Below are 14,834 nucleotides of genomic sequence, written 5' to 3' on the forward strand. Positions count from 1 at the left end.
TTTTTTTGAAATGTCTTCTCTTCTCTCAATGGTGAATCATAAGAGGTGTGATTGAAAGCTAAACAAAATTCAGCTTATCAAATTGTGCACGAGGTGCATAATGAGCACCAGTCACATGCCCAGGTTTTTTATCGGGCGAGGGGATCTTGGCAATAGTAAACATTCTTTGAGAGATAGGGCGTAGTAAAATAAAAAAAAATTCATTTACAATTTGAATAAGAACTGCCCGGAAATTCGGCAAAAATTTGGATTTATAATAAATTCAGCATAAATTTTATAATGGAGCCCCATCCCGTGTGTACATCCCTGATTTGCAATGCAGCCATGTATAATTTTGAAATTATCCATAAGTGTGACTACAATGTGGCTTGTGCATTATACTTGTTAGTCCTATGTAGAAAATGATTAGGAAAGCTATGGCCGGTTTCAAATTAAGATAAGTAAGGGGGCGGTGGAAAGTTTCTAAATGACATAAGACCACCCAAAAAGTTCATTACCCAGATACTTATATTTAGTTCAGGGGTCTTAATTGGGAAGGAGATGCAGAGTCTTGGGGTCAAAGCCTCCCAGAAACTCCCCTCTAGATTAACCGTTCTTGCAATGGCACGTTTTGAGACAGTAAAAAACACAGAACACTTTTAATTGACTCTTTTGTATTACATTTTAAGCCAGCAACGGGAACGAAAAGTTTTTGCATCGTAGTATATTTTTACAACTAAAATTTCTATTTCTCTTTGGACAAAGTACATTGGCCGAAGACTACATGAATACAAGCTAGAGCCAAATTAGCCAAATCTCACATTGGCTACAGCCAAACAAATAAGAAAGAGAATATCATTTTTTTTTTTACTCCAATATCTACGGTTAAACATTGAGCGGCTTAGTCGTCACTGATGCTACCTGTAAAATAATAAAACAGTTTTAAAGAGAGGAGAGGGGATTTATCTTGAAACTTAAGTGATATTTGCTCAGAAAATAATATCAAACGCTTTTTTTGCAAAAAGGATCGATCAAAGCCGTTGATTAAGGCTTTGCGACGGTAGAGCTCTTAATGGTACGCTTATTATATAAATAATACAGAAATAATATAATAAGTGTGAAAATTTAATTTTTTTGTGAAAAATTACGTGTTACGTTAGTTCTATCAAATCTACTTTTGAGTCCTGGACTTTCTCTACAGTTTCCCAGTTGGCCGCAAGCCCTGGTGAAATATCAAAAATCAAAGGACGCCATCAGGGCTGTCCAAGTAAAAATATAATTTATTCAATTTTTAAACTGCACAGATGAAGACCTCCGGGCTTAGATTTATTAACTAACATGAGGGAAATCCCGTCAATCCTTGAAAGTTGTCTTAGGATTTGTGTCTTTGTGAGGGCATGGATATTGGTAGCCTATGCCTATTGGACGTCTCGTGGTTTTCTGTCAAATGAAAAAGGCCAGGAAGGCATTGGGTAATTATTTTAATCCAAGAATTTAATTTATTTTAATGCTATTCTCTCAAAACATTCTGATGCAATAAATAAAAGGCTAATAGGTTTTGTACGAAGAAACACGACAGAGGTGCTTTTCAATTATGGTTGTTAGTGACAAATAATCATTAAAAATAATAATTATAATTCGCAAAATATCGTGATTATACTAACAACAATAAATATGTAAAATATTAACATAATCTTCTTATTAAAATCTCTTTATCAAAACAATAGAGTTTGACACTTTCCATTCCTTTTGGAATTAATTTAGAAAACTTTTCCACAGAACAAGTTTCTCAAAGAAAAGTAGAGCTCCACCAAGTCGAAAATGAGCAGAAATAAAGTAAAAAAAAACCTTCCAGGTGTAAAACTACCACAAATCACCACCAATAAATAAATAAAACTCAAATCAAAGAGATATTACAATAAATAGCCGAGTCAAACTCAAAACGAGCAAAATTAACATGACTACGGCTGACAATCCTCATGCCTTCTGAAGACCAGAATATAATTTGCACTCTACTGAAAAAAAAAAATCAAATTACCATGAACTGCCAGTTTAATATACATATACTGATATTTCCTCCTCATAGTTTTAGTAATTTTTATTTATTAAAGTAAAAAAAAGGCAAAAACATTTTAAATATATTTTCCTATGTTTTCCATAATTCGGCTTGCTATATGTATGTTGGAGATACTTTTTGAACAATTTTTAATCCTGACACCAATATTATTGTTTAGTTTAAGTTTATACCTCTTCATTTTGACTTGAAATTAAAACTTAAAATTATCCTCAAAAAATTCTATCTATACATTTTGGCAGCCTGTATACGCTTACAATCTTTAATTTACTTGAATTGTAAGAGCAGAAATAGTAATAGTAGTAGCCCTGAAAGTTTCAAATTGATACACAAAGGCAGTCTAAATATATTACTGAGGTTTCTTATTGGCAGCCATACACACAGTGGCTTTTGGTTTAGTTTTGAGCCAATATTTCGTTTTAAAGCATAATGAGCCAATTCCATAATTGTAGGGGTTTGACATACCCAATATCCCTAGAGACATAACTACTGGACTGTTCTACTAAGCTGAAAAAAGTCGCTGTCTCAAAATTTTAATCAGATGTGTTTGGAAAATGAATGTGCTTGGGATGAATTGGAAAAGGACACTAGGACTTTTAATGTTGCACCAAATTAGCTCCTTCAAAAGTTTCAGTGACATTTTAGCTATTATAAAGAAGCTCTGCCAATGATATTGCTTATATGTCTTTTTGAAAACCTTTATGCATATAGTTTTTCGTTCAATTCTCCCCCTTTACGTCCCTAAAAATTTTATTTTGAATACCCTTAACGTCATTAGTTACAGTCGCTGTGATAAAAGTATTAATAGTAAGTGTATTGCCATTTGGTGATTTGAACATCATTCTCATCAAGTCCTGGAAGTTTCAAATTAATCCAATTAACTGTTACTATGACAATGGTGGTATATCATTTTGATAACTTGTATATTTATACATTTTTGTGATTTTCATCTTAATGTTCTTAGCCTTATTAATAGTTACAATAGAGGTAGTAGTTGAAGTAGCAGCATCAGTAATAGTAGTAAATTTTAAATGCAGCAGGGGTACTAACATTAGTAGTAGCATGCGCATACTGCCTTTGATTAACTAATCTTCCCTTTTAAGCATTTTTTGGAAAGTTCCAACTTAATACTCAAATTAATTCTTGAGATGCGCTCTTTGGCAATGTGTATGTAAATAGCGTGTTTTGATATAGCGCAATTTTACCCTCAATATTCTAAATGTAGTACTGTGGTTGTAGAAGTAGTCCTGGAAACAGTAGTAGTGGTAACAATTGTAGTGATTTGGTATCGTACAAATATCGCCTTTGGTCAATTAATCATCTCCCTTATCATTTCCTGAAAATTCCGAACTAATATACTAAGTCGTTCCTGACCTACGCCCTTTTTATTTTCCGTATAGAAATAACGTGTTTTGATTTAGTTCAACACTCCACTCAACCTTCTCTGAAAGACTAATCTGAATGTCCTTTGTCTGTTTGGAAAGACAAGGTCAAACAAGTGTCGGCAATTTACTTTTTGACTCTTAAAAAGAGCACTATAACTTTCAATTTCCTATCAAATGAACCCTATCCAAAGTTCATACGACCACCCATTCCATAGAAACCTCATTATGCCATCGGAGCATAACTTGAAACCCTTGTCCCCAGGTTCTGAGAACTATTTCAACCCCAAAGACCGTTTTATTTTATCTTTTAGACTATTTTGAACATATAGCAATCTCAAAATTCCTGTTGGATGCAATAGAAGACACGGGGTTGGGGTTTTTGCCCTCCAATCTCTTTTAACTCTTAAAAAAGACACTAGGACTTCTGGTTTTCACTTGAATGTGTCACATCCAAAGTTTTGCGACCAAGCTTTCCATAAAAACCTCAAATGTTAACAATGAACAGCCAATATAGCTCAAAGCCATTTGTCCTGAGGATCGTTGAGGGGGAGGGAGGGTTGTCATCCCCAGAGACATGATTACTAGACCTTTCAAATATGATTAACAAAACGACTATCTCAAAATCTTGATTGGATGTGTTTGGGGAAATGAGGGCCGAGAGGGGGGGCTACAATAACTTTCAACTGTGAAAACGAATACTAGAACTTTTAATTTCCAATTTAATGAACATCCTTCGAAGTTTGTGCGACTACCCCTTCCATAAAACCCTAAATGACCTAGGCCATAACTTATTACTCTTACACTGTGGGCTCTGGGGAGGGGGTTAACCTTAAAAGGCATGGTTACTGAATCTTACAACTATACAGAAAAAAAATCTCAAATTTTTGATATTGTATTTATCCGGGAAAATGACGGGTAGAGGAGGGGGGCTGGGTGTCTTGCGATCACTTTGGACTATTAGAAAGGGCAATAGAACTTGCACTCTTTAATTGTGTGAGCTCCTTTCGTGGTTTCTACGACAGCCCCTTCTATACGAAGTGTCCTGGTCTTCAAAAAATTTAGTAAATAGTACATTGTGTCCGAGTCGCTCTTTACTTAGGCAGCGCAATTCGACTATTTTTGGACAATTTGGACTTTGGACCAATGAAGCCCCTTCGAGGCTTATACGATCACCCTTTCTATGAAAACAATCTTTTATACCCCTATACCATAACTGGGGGATGGGGGCTGCCATTCTCCAAGACATAATTTTCAGATCTTTGAACTACACTCAACAAAATAGATATCTCAAAATTTTTGATAGAACATGTTTGGGGAAATACTGGGCGTCGGAGGGGGTTACTGGTTGTCTTACTAGTACTTTCAATTGCCTAAAGGGCACTAGCTCTTTTAATTTCTAATTAAAAAATCCCCTGTCGAAGTTTCTAGGACAATTCCTTCTATACGAAATGCCCTGGTCTAAAAAACTAAAATTAAAAATAAATAATACATATTGCCCACATCGCTCTTTACACAGGCAGCGCTATTGAGCTGGCTATGATGCACTTTATTGACTGTGTGCATGCACTTAGCGTCTTTTGATTTAGTTCAAATTTTCCTCCAATATTTTGAATTTAGTATTGTGAATGTAGCAGTAGTAGTGAAAGCAGTAGTAGTGGTTTGTAGCTGTAGTAGTAGTAGTAGTAGTAGTAGTAGTAGTAGTAGTAGTAGTAGTAGTAGTAGTAGTAGTAGCGTGCATATATTACTTTTGGTCAGTTGATCATCACCCTTATCATTTCCTGAAAGTTCTAAGTTAATGTACTCAGTTATTTCTGAGTTACACTTTTTGACAGCTTATATACAGATAACGTGTTTTGATTTAGTTCAACACTCGCATCACCCTTCTCTGAAAGACTCCCCTGAATGCCCTTTGTCTTTTTGGATAGTCAAGGTCAAACATGTTTACCTTTCTTAATAACATATACTACATATAAACAGTGAGTTGCCTAACTTCCTGCTCTTTTTCTAGGGGATGTGAGGGGCTTGACTTCCCCAAAGTCTATTCCTCTATCTTTCCCTCTTTTTCTTTCTCCGTGTCCTTGGGCTGGATCGTCTGTTTGACTGCTTCTGTGTGTGGACTTTGTCTGTGCGTGTTTGCTTTAGTTTCTCTCTTTGCTCGTGAGTCAGATCGTCTGTTTGCTTGTCTCTGTTTTCCCGTGTCTGACTTTGTGCGTTTAAGGGTCTTTTTGTCTCTCTTTGTGCCTGTATGGTAAGCGTCTGTTTACTTGTCTATGTGTTTGTTTGTATGCATGTGTGTCTGACATTCTGTGTTTTTTAGTGTCTTTGTCTCTTTGTGACTGTGTGTCTGAGCCTTTGTTTTGCTGTTTCTGTTTGCTTCTGTGTCTGACTTTGTTTGTTTAAGTGTTTTTTTTGTATATCTCTCTGCCTGTGTGCCTGAGGTTCTGTTTACATCTATCTGTGTCTGTTTTCATTCCTCCGTGTTTAACTTTGTGTGTTTGTATTTATTTTTTTTCTCTCTGTTCCTTTGTGTTGGAGCATTTGTTTGCATGTCTCTGTGTGCCTGTGTGTCTGATTTTGTGGGTTTTTGTCATTCTCTGTGCCTGTGTTTCTTTGTGTCTGTTTGCATGTTTCTTTATCTGTTTACCTTTTTGCCAGACTTTCTTTGTTTTGTGTCACTCTGTGCCTGCGTGTCTGAGCATTGGTTCACCTGTTTCCGTTTGTCTTTGTGTATGATTTCGTTTGCCTATGTCTGTGTGTTTTTTGTTTTTTTTTCTCTCTTTCTCAATGCCTTTTTTTCTCAGAGTCTTTTCGCCTTTTTCTGTGTGCCTGTTTGTCTGACTTTTTGTATTTGTTTGTGTTTTTCATCTCTCTCTGTCTTTTTGCCCTTTGGTCTGACCGTCTCGTTGTTTTGTGTTTGTATGCCTGTGTGTCTGAAATTGTTTCTTTGTATAAGCTCTTTGCCCTCTCTTTGCCTGTTTGTCGGAGTATCTGTATGCCTAGATCTGTGCACCTGTGTGTTTGATTTTATATTTTTGTCCCCTCTCTGTGCTTGTGTGTTTTGGTGTCCCTTTGAATGTCTCTGCGTCTGTTTGCATGCCTTTGTATCTATTCATGTATGTTTTTGCCTGTCTCCGTTTGTCTTTATGTCTTATTTTGTGTGTCTCAGTGTGTTTCTTTGTTTTTGTATATCTCTTTCTCTCTGTAACTTTTTTGTCTCAGCATCTTTTCGCCTGTCTCTGTGTGCCTGTTTGTCTGACTTTTTGTGTTTGTGTATGTTTTCATCTCTCTTTTTCTGTGTCCGTAGGCCTGACCGTCAGTTTGCCTGTCTCTGCGTGTGGACTTTAGAAGCAATTTCGCCTATGTCTTTCGGACCTCGGTAATAACCCATGATTACCTATCTCAGATTATATTAGATCAACTATTAGCCTGGTAGTAACAACTTTTTCTCTGAAAATTCCTTTTTTTGTATCTTCGACGTTTGATTAAAGATTCTAAACTTTGTGATTGTTACCTTACTCTAAAAACAATAGAAACATAACAAAATAATGCGATAAAATGTTTTATTGAAATAATAACATGTAGAATACCATCATAAAACATGAGTGCTTTGAATTAATTTCATAAAGTAATTCATTATTTTCTCTTTTGACATTGTACTTATTCCATTCGAGGTCATACACAACGTTTAACAATCTCGCCACACATTTCATTGGATTCACTGACAATAAATATTGATAAATGACCAATGGCTCTAGTTACATTTGCCTGTGCTTTGTATTCATCAATTCATCTTTAGGGTCTCTGAAGATACTGTCTGTCAATGCCCTTTTTATTCTATTTGCGGTTTCATCGTCGATTCCGATATTATTTTCACATACGTTTCAGTTTTAGCCCATAGATAACATATATATTATGCCGTTGGTGTTGTAGTAGACTTGTCTTCTTTTGAATTAAAAATCTTTTTTTGTCAATAAACACCAAGTAAAGAACGACCGACACGGAAGTAGGCAACAGTCTTTTAAAAGCTCTTTTAGAAGGTACAAGAATCATTCACAAAAAATCCTCGTATTTTCATGAGCACCGAGTAAAAAAATAACCACATGGAACTAGGTAGGAAAGTCTCTCATACCCCGTAAAGCTATTTTAAAAAGATAGAAGAACTATTTATTTAACAAAACAACTTCACTTTGTAATGAGAACCAATTAAAGAACAAACCACGTAGAATCACGCAACAGAGTCTCTAAAACCCCGTCAAGCTCCTCTCAAAGATACAAAAATTATTTATATAACAAAAAATCTGAGTCTTTTAATGAGCACCAAGTAAAGAAAAACCACAGGGAATCACGCAAAAGAGTCTATTAAACCCTGTTGTGCTCTTTTAAAAGATATAAGAATTATTCATTTAACAATAAATCTTCGTTTTTTTATGAGCATCAATTAAAGAGTAGCACAGGGAATCAGGTAGCAAAGTCTCTCAAACCCCGTAAAGCTCTTGATACAAGAATCGTTTATTTAAAAACAATCTTTCTTTTTAATGAGTGCAAAGCAAAGACATTGATGTCAAAAAAATAAAGAAAATATGCAAGTCAACGTTTCAAACTGCGGTGGCTCTCGAAACGGGAGGAAAATGCAATGGTGCATCATTTACTTGTATGTCAATTATAGAACATCAATATCCCCCTAAGCCTATTTGTAGTTATTTCAAAATCACATTTTGATGAAAAAGAGATCTTCATGAAAAAACATCCCAAAACAAAAATAATATTGAAGAAAAGATATCTAGAAGAAAAACAAAAACATCAGGGAAAAATGCCTGTAAGAAAAAATTCGCCTTGAAAGCCAAAAGAACCCTTAAGGTAAAAATAAGATTTAACATCTCTTAATGTGTTACGTAGTATCCCAAAGATGTGCATTCTTCAGTTAAAATCGGGGATTCCCCACTTGACTAGTGTCCCATGACCTCCTAAACACCAAGTCACGTGACATTAAATCATTCTCACTAAATTTAACAGGTCAAGCGAGGTTATATCATCCTCAACCAAGATAAACAGTCCTTAATTACGGGACAAAGACCTACGTCTTAAAGAAAATCATTAACACCTGCAATTCGAGGAAATCGCCGTTAAATTTTTTCGTGAATAACGATGAAGAAAAGAGTAGCGGCTATTGGCCCGTTTGAATCTAAAGGACACTCACTACTAATGTGGAATATGGAGGGATTAGAAAACTTGAATTTGACAAAACCTACAAAAGATTTGCTTTTGCAGACAAAATTACCAAAAATAGGCAGAGTACCTCATGAACCTGGATATTTGAGGAGCTAAGCCTGATCTCACCCTCCCTCTCTCTTCGTAAATACTGACTTGGCTGTATTGCATAACCTTAGTGATGTATTACAGCCGTTTTCCAGGTTCAAGCTAGATAGTTTTCTGCTGGGGGGGGGAGATAGGGACTTGAAAACACGTTTACAGGACTCAATTTTGGCTCAGCATACAGAATAGGAAGGTAAAGCTTAATAGACTTGCTGTATATTTAATATCGGGGATGATAGCCATTAAAATATTTGAATACCAAAATGAAACAATGTTTCATTATGCCTCAATGTTTCGTCAAATTTGGCCAATGAATAAGTTCACAAAAGGGATCATTCTAGCTATCAAACTCATTTTCAAAGAAGTGTTTGGTTTTGATGTAGAAATATGTATTTAATACAAATTCTTTCGTCGGTATATCAGGGCTTCCCAATTAAATGAAAAAAGGAGATTATAAACCTACTCTTCTTTATAAGCCAATAAGCTAAGATAATCAAGGAGATTAATATTATAATTTATTTAACTGGCTTAGAATACTGGCCAAGAAAACTTGACACTAAAAACTGACACTAGAAATACGCTGAAAAACTCGGCCATAAAACTTTTTTTAATGCCATGTTAGCAATTCGAATATGAATCAGGTGACCCAGGGATTTCGGATTTCTAGCAGCGTAAATACTGCAATACAGTTCTAAAAAGCTCATTTGCAGTTATGTCACGCACTGTTTTGGCTCTAACAAAATGTAAGTTAAATTTAATTTTTGGAATTTTGTGGGATTCTAGTAATTTTCAGCTACATAGGGCTAAATTTTACAATTTAGTGAAATTTCTAAAAACTCAGTAAATTTCTAAAAACTCAGTCCGGTTTTAGGTTATAGTTAAGGCAGCCCTGTTCTTGCCTCTTAAAAATTTGAGTCAAGTTTCAATCTTTGTAATTTCTTAGAGCTCTAGCAGCCAAATAGTAATTTATATTGCTTTTGGCGATTTTCTTTTTTCTAACTTGAAGATAAGAAAAAACAATTTTGATATCAACTACTCCAGATTTTAACATTTTTTTCTGTTCAGGAAAGCAGCTATTGCGTAATTAAACAAAAAACAAAAACAACATGTAATCAACTAAAAAATAGGAACATACTGAAATAATTGTTTAAATTTTTTTAGAATGTTGATTGTTATCAATGAACAGTTATTTTTTCGAATTTAAATATTGTGAAAAAAGCTTTGGTATAAGATTCGCTTTTATTAGAAATAATCTTCATATCAGAAAGCACTAACAATTTCTTTTTTGGAGAAAAGGTATTACACCCCCTTTTAGAGAAAAACAAAACACGGACCTCTGTTCATCTTGGGAACATGTTAAAATATAACAAGTTTGATGGAAAAAACTGATTTAAGATACTATTAACTGATTGAACAGTAGATGTGTGACGTAATACCTTCTTAATATCCCCAATCAAGTTGGTTACTCAAATTTACAATATTTGGTGTCAAGTTTTGCGAAGTTGAAGGACAGGTTCTTTATTAGTTAATTTTAATCTAAGTGCTAATTAAAACTTAACTTTAATGTTTTAAAACCTGTAAGAGATACAGAGAAAAGACGAGCAATTAACTTAAACACTATATTCGAACATTTTAAGCATACATTTTTATCTTGAACAATGTTGTGTTTAGAATCGTGAACGGAGGAGTGAGTTTTGAGTTCGGAGGAAATCAGTTTCTATACGCTCTGTGGCGACCTTAAAATTACATCTTGTCCATAATTTTTTTTTGGGGGGAAAGGGTATTTTTTCTTTGTGATGGATACACATAAGCTGAAAGAAACACATCAAAAAAAATTATGCTTTTTTTACGTTTTTACGAGTGGGACAGACATTTCAGGGGAGGGAGTCAAACGCTTCAACCCCCCCCCCCTCCTGGATGCAGCCTGATCTTGATTTTTTTACTGTGAGTATAAAGAAATTCGTGTGTTGCAGAAGGAAGTATATGTAGATTTTAGTTAAAATGAAAGACAGCAAGCAAGTATAGTGAGCGACGGGTGTTTTGTAAGTGTTGAAAGATTAGGACGAATTCTTAGGCTTGCAATGGAACACAAGAAACAGGTTTTGTAAATTTATATAGAGTCTCCATTTATACTATGCAAATTAATTAGAATGGAATTTTTCACTTATTATTCCAACGGCCCTAGACCGGACAGAGCAATAAAATTATTGTTATTATTGTATTATATATTATATTATATTATATTATATTATGTATTATTTCATTAATGTTGTTATTGTATATGTATCCTAATATATTTCCCCGGAAAATGCAGATCATTAGTCCTAAAATCGGTAGAAGCAAAAGTGAAGCAATTTATTTAACGCATTGCTTCTTTTTCTCTATGCTGTGAATTGTCGATAAAATATACTCATATTCAACCGCCAACATCGATAATCTACAATATTCAACCAACAAAATCAATTCAATCGATAGGTTATTCCTTTCTTTGCAAAAGTATAGTCAATATGCCGTATTCTGAGAGAAACTTGAAAGTCTTAAGAGCAATTGAAATAATATTCGGACTGAAATTGAAATGTATTGAAAAAAGCCAGTGAATAGCATACTTATATGCCAAATATCTCTTAACCAAATAGTTTCTTAACCGTTTTATTAAATTGTAATTCGGTTCAAGTTCACGAAACTGATGGATTTTTTCAATATTTTTTTAGTAAAGTTGAAATGATATATAGTTGACATGAGGTGTTATGGTGAAAAGAGCAATCGAACTGTGTCTCAAAACTAAATGTTCAACACGGTTACTGTAAGTGGCCATAATCAAAACTGTTTGGGGGATAGGTTGATTATACAATTCTTAAAGTAGTTTGCTTATGATACATAATGATTTAATTTTTCAAAGTGATTTTAAAAAAATCCTCCCGAGGGAGCGAGTTAATAATATAACTTAAATCCTCTTCATCATACAACCCATTGGGTATAATAACGTTAACCAATTCACTCTCATGTTTTTGCAATGTATTCAAACGCAATGCTTTTAAATTGATCAAAATCGCTATACCATGGGCACCATAGTACAAATTGAGCTAAAGCTATTTCATAATCAGTGTTTCAATCTATCGTGATCAGGTTACTTGTATAAGAGTATTTGATTTCACTTTTGATACCACTAACAATAATCAAAACCATTTATTGAAAAAGTTTTTTTTTTCATAGTATTCTAATTCTGAGATGGTTGTTGTAAATAGTATTATAGTAATTTCTCTTATTAATTTTATTTTTGAATAATGAATCGATCAGTTAATAGCTTCATATCTCACTTCATCAAATGTATTTCCAGCTGCTCAGCTACCTGCCGAACTATATAATTTTTCAATCGTATAATTTACATTCATGTAAATCCCAGTTCCTTGCTGAGGTTGTATAACATTAAAGTTATCTTTAATAGCTTTTTCTGTGGATTTTTACGAACTGAGACTTTTTTTCTAATTCACTAGATTTCACACCTTTCATCTTTCTGCCTTATCTTTGATTAAATGTTCCTGATTCATCTATAGCCTTTGCTAAATTAAATAAAAAAAAACATTTTTTTAACTTCAAGTAAGGAGCAACATTAAAACTTAAAATGAACAGAAATTATTCGGTATATGAAAGGGGTTTTCCCCTCCTCAGAGCCTGGCTCTTTACGCATAATTGTTGAACCTTTCGACTATTTTGAATAAAATAGATATCTTAAAATTTTGATCAGATGTCTTTTTGGAGTGAGTAGTAAAAAGGGACCGGGAGAGAGCGCTGGTTGCACTCCAGTTACGTTTATCTCTTAAAAGGGGTAATAGAACTTCTTATTTTAAATCAAATGAGTTTCCTTTGAAGTTCTACAATAGTTTCTTCCATAGGAAGTATCCTAACGAAAAAAAAAGTATTTAATTTTTATCGCTCTTTACTTGGCACCGCTATTGTTCTGGTAGAGGCAGGTTAATTTAATAATAAAAGAATTATTGCTGGTTTACATTCAGTGTTTTGTAAACTGTAATTTAAGGCAGATTGTTCTTCATTTATTTTTTTCTCATGTGCAAAGTTAAGAACGCTTGCTATTCTCAATGCGTCAGTGAAATAAGAAAAAATCTTTAATCAGTTTTCCAGCAATTTTTTGGCCGATTTGCAAATTCCCGAAGTATATTGGAATTCCTAGAATATAAGTAAAACTACAACTGCAACTTCGATGAGGTGTATACATAAGATATTATCTCATAGAGTGTGGATTGAAGAATGACTACAACTTGGAAAAATAAGTATATTATGCCGAAAATATCGGTGGAGAATTTGCAGAAATCTTATTTTTCAGAGACCTCTTAGTAGGCATATTTTGTCAAGGGCAAAGAAACGGCAATTCTACCAAAAATAGTCCAAAGGCCCTGTTCGAAATGTTAATTTTTGGACCTAAATACAAGCCTGGAGTCACCATAGGTCTGCCATAGGTCTCATCCGTTATATAAATTATTGGTATTTTTTCAGGACCAAATGTCTTCACTGAAAACGAGACTATTGCAAAGTATGCTATAATGGATGGAGCCCCTGTTCGTGGAAAATCAATACCTATCCGTGTATTTTTATCTGGTTATGATCTCACACCGACCATGAGGGATATAGTAAAGAAGTTTTCGGTAAGGTACTACCCGAATCTGGTACTAGTCGACGAAGAAGAGATATTTCAAGCAACAGGTTGAGGCCAAATTCTAATTTTTCACTCGGTTTTTTATTTTATCTGTAGTTTTAAGAGACAGAGAAAACTGATTTTTGTCTCCAATGGTTGTGAGGGAAAATTAACTTCTCAGCTTTTTCTTTCGCCTTTAAAATTTGATATTTACATTCGGGAGTCTTTTATTTATTTATTTTTTCAAAAAAGTTTTGTATTTGGAAAAAAAGTATTATATTTTCGGACATGTTGAGTATTAAAATTAATGCAATGTTTTGCGAATTTTCTCACCCTTCTATGTGTTAAAATTATGTTGCATTAACAAACCAATATAAAATCAAAACCACAATTGACTGTTCAAGTAATGGTAAACGACAAAACTATGTTGTACCATAAAAGGTAAAGGAAGACCAAGTTCAAATCCTCTTTTAATGGATGATATTAATGACAATAAACTTTTCAAGCGCAAAAAACTTTAAGCTTAATTAATTTTTCGAGGCTTCATCACAAGAAACTTGATTGAGTCAATTTTGCAAGCTCATTAAGAAATGTGTTATTCCAAAAAAAGATACAGGCTCTCGATTTCTAGATAATTTTTTTTTTTACAATTTGCATCTAAATGAATAGTTTGAAAACACATCCGTTTAAAATCCACTAAGGGCTCTTTGTGCCGAAATACGACAATAAAAAGAAGGAAAACCTACTGTATTTATAAATAAAAAATACCTCTAAGTAACATTACCTCTAGTAATACCTAATACCTTGTTTATTATACCTCTTTTTTAATACCTCTAAGTAAATTACCTCTAGTAATTCGTAATACCTCTTTTATTATTAAGCTGAAAAGCCTGAAAGACAGCGTTTTAGATGAGCAAAGCAAATCATTTTGGAGAGCCTTATTTTTCATCTTCAAGCATCTTCAGCAACTATTTGGATGACAATTTAGCTTTTACTTCGGAATGAAAACGAACTAAAACTTTTTGAATATGGTTACCAGCAATTGAAACCAGGATTCCGAAACCAATTGAAACGTTAAGGCCACTCTGATCTACAGTTCTGCTGCGGCTAAAGGTGCTATGCTACATAGCATTAGTTTGTAAGCATACGACATTTTACGGCATCGCGAGAATTTTTCATGATACATTAAAAAACATGATTATATAACTATCAAAACTCCCAAGTTTTATTTGTTTTTGGATTTTGGAAAAGAATAACTAAATTTCCAATCCTTTGTAATGTATCATGGAAAATGGGTATCATATCATTCGTTAAAGCTAATATATATAGGTTATTTATAGATAAGAATATACAAGAAACTAATTATTGCTCCCTTGCAGAACGAATTTAGTTTTATATCTTCAGGCCTTTAAAGCCAATGTAAAAAAAATAA

General features: G+C 33.8%; 1 long non-coding RNA gene across 3 annotated transcripts in view; it reads left to right on the plus strand.

Moving 5' to 3' along the window:
• Positions 1–14,834, plus strand: part of LOC136031182 (uncharacterized) — a 28,241-nt gene that overhangs the window by 11,990 nt on the left and 1,417 nt on the right. The window contains exons 1-2 of one of the 3 annotated variants that reach the window (XR_010618447.1): positions 6,735–6,814; positions 13,264–13,470. This is a non-coding gene — a long non-coding RNA (uncharacterized LOC136031182). Of the gene's footprint in view, positions 1–6,734; positions 6,815–9,454; positions 9,495–13,263; positions 13,471–14,834 lie in introns of those variants that run through there. The other 2 variants (XR_010618449.1, XR_010618448.1) reach the window with 2 other exon arrangements.

Source organism: Artemia franciscana, chromosome 9 (assembly GCF_032884065.1).
Source record: "Artemia franciscana chromosome 9, ASM3288406v1, whole genome shotgun sequence".
Lineage (NCBI taxonomy): Eukaryota > Metazoa > Arthropoda > Branchiopoda > Anostraca > Artemiidae > Artemia > Artemia franciscana.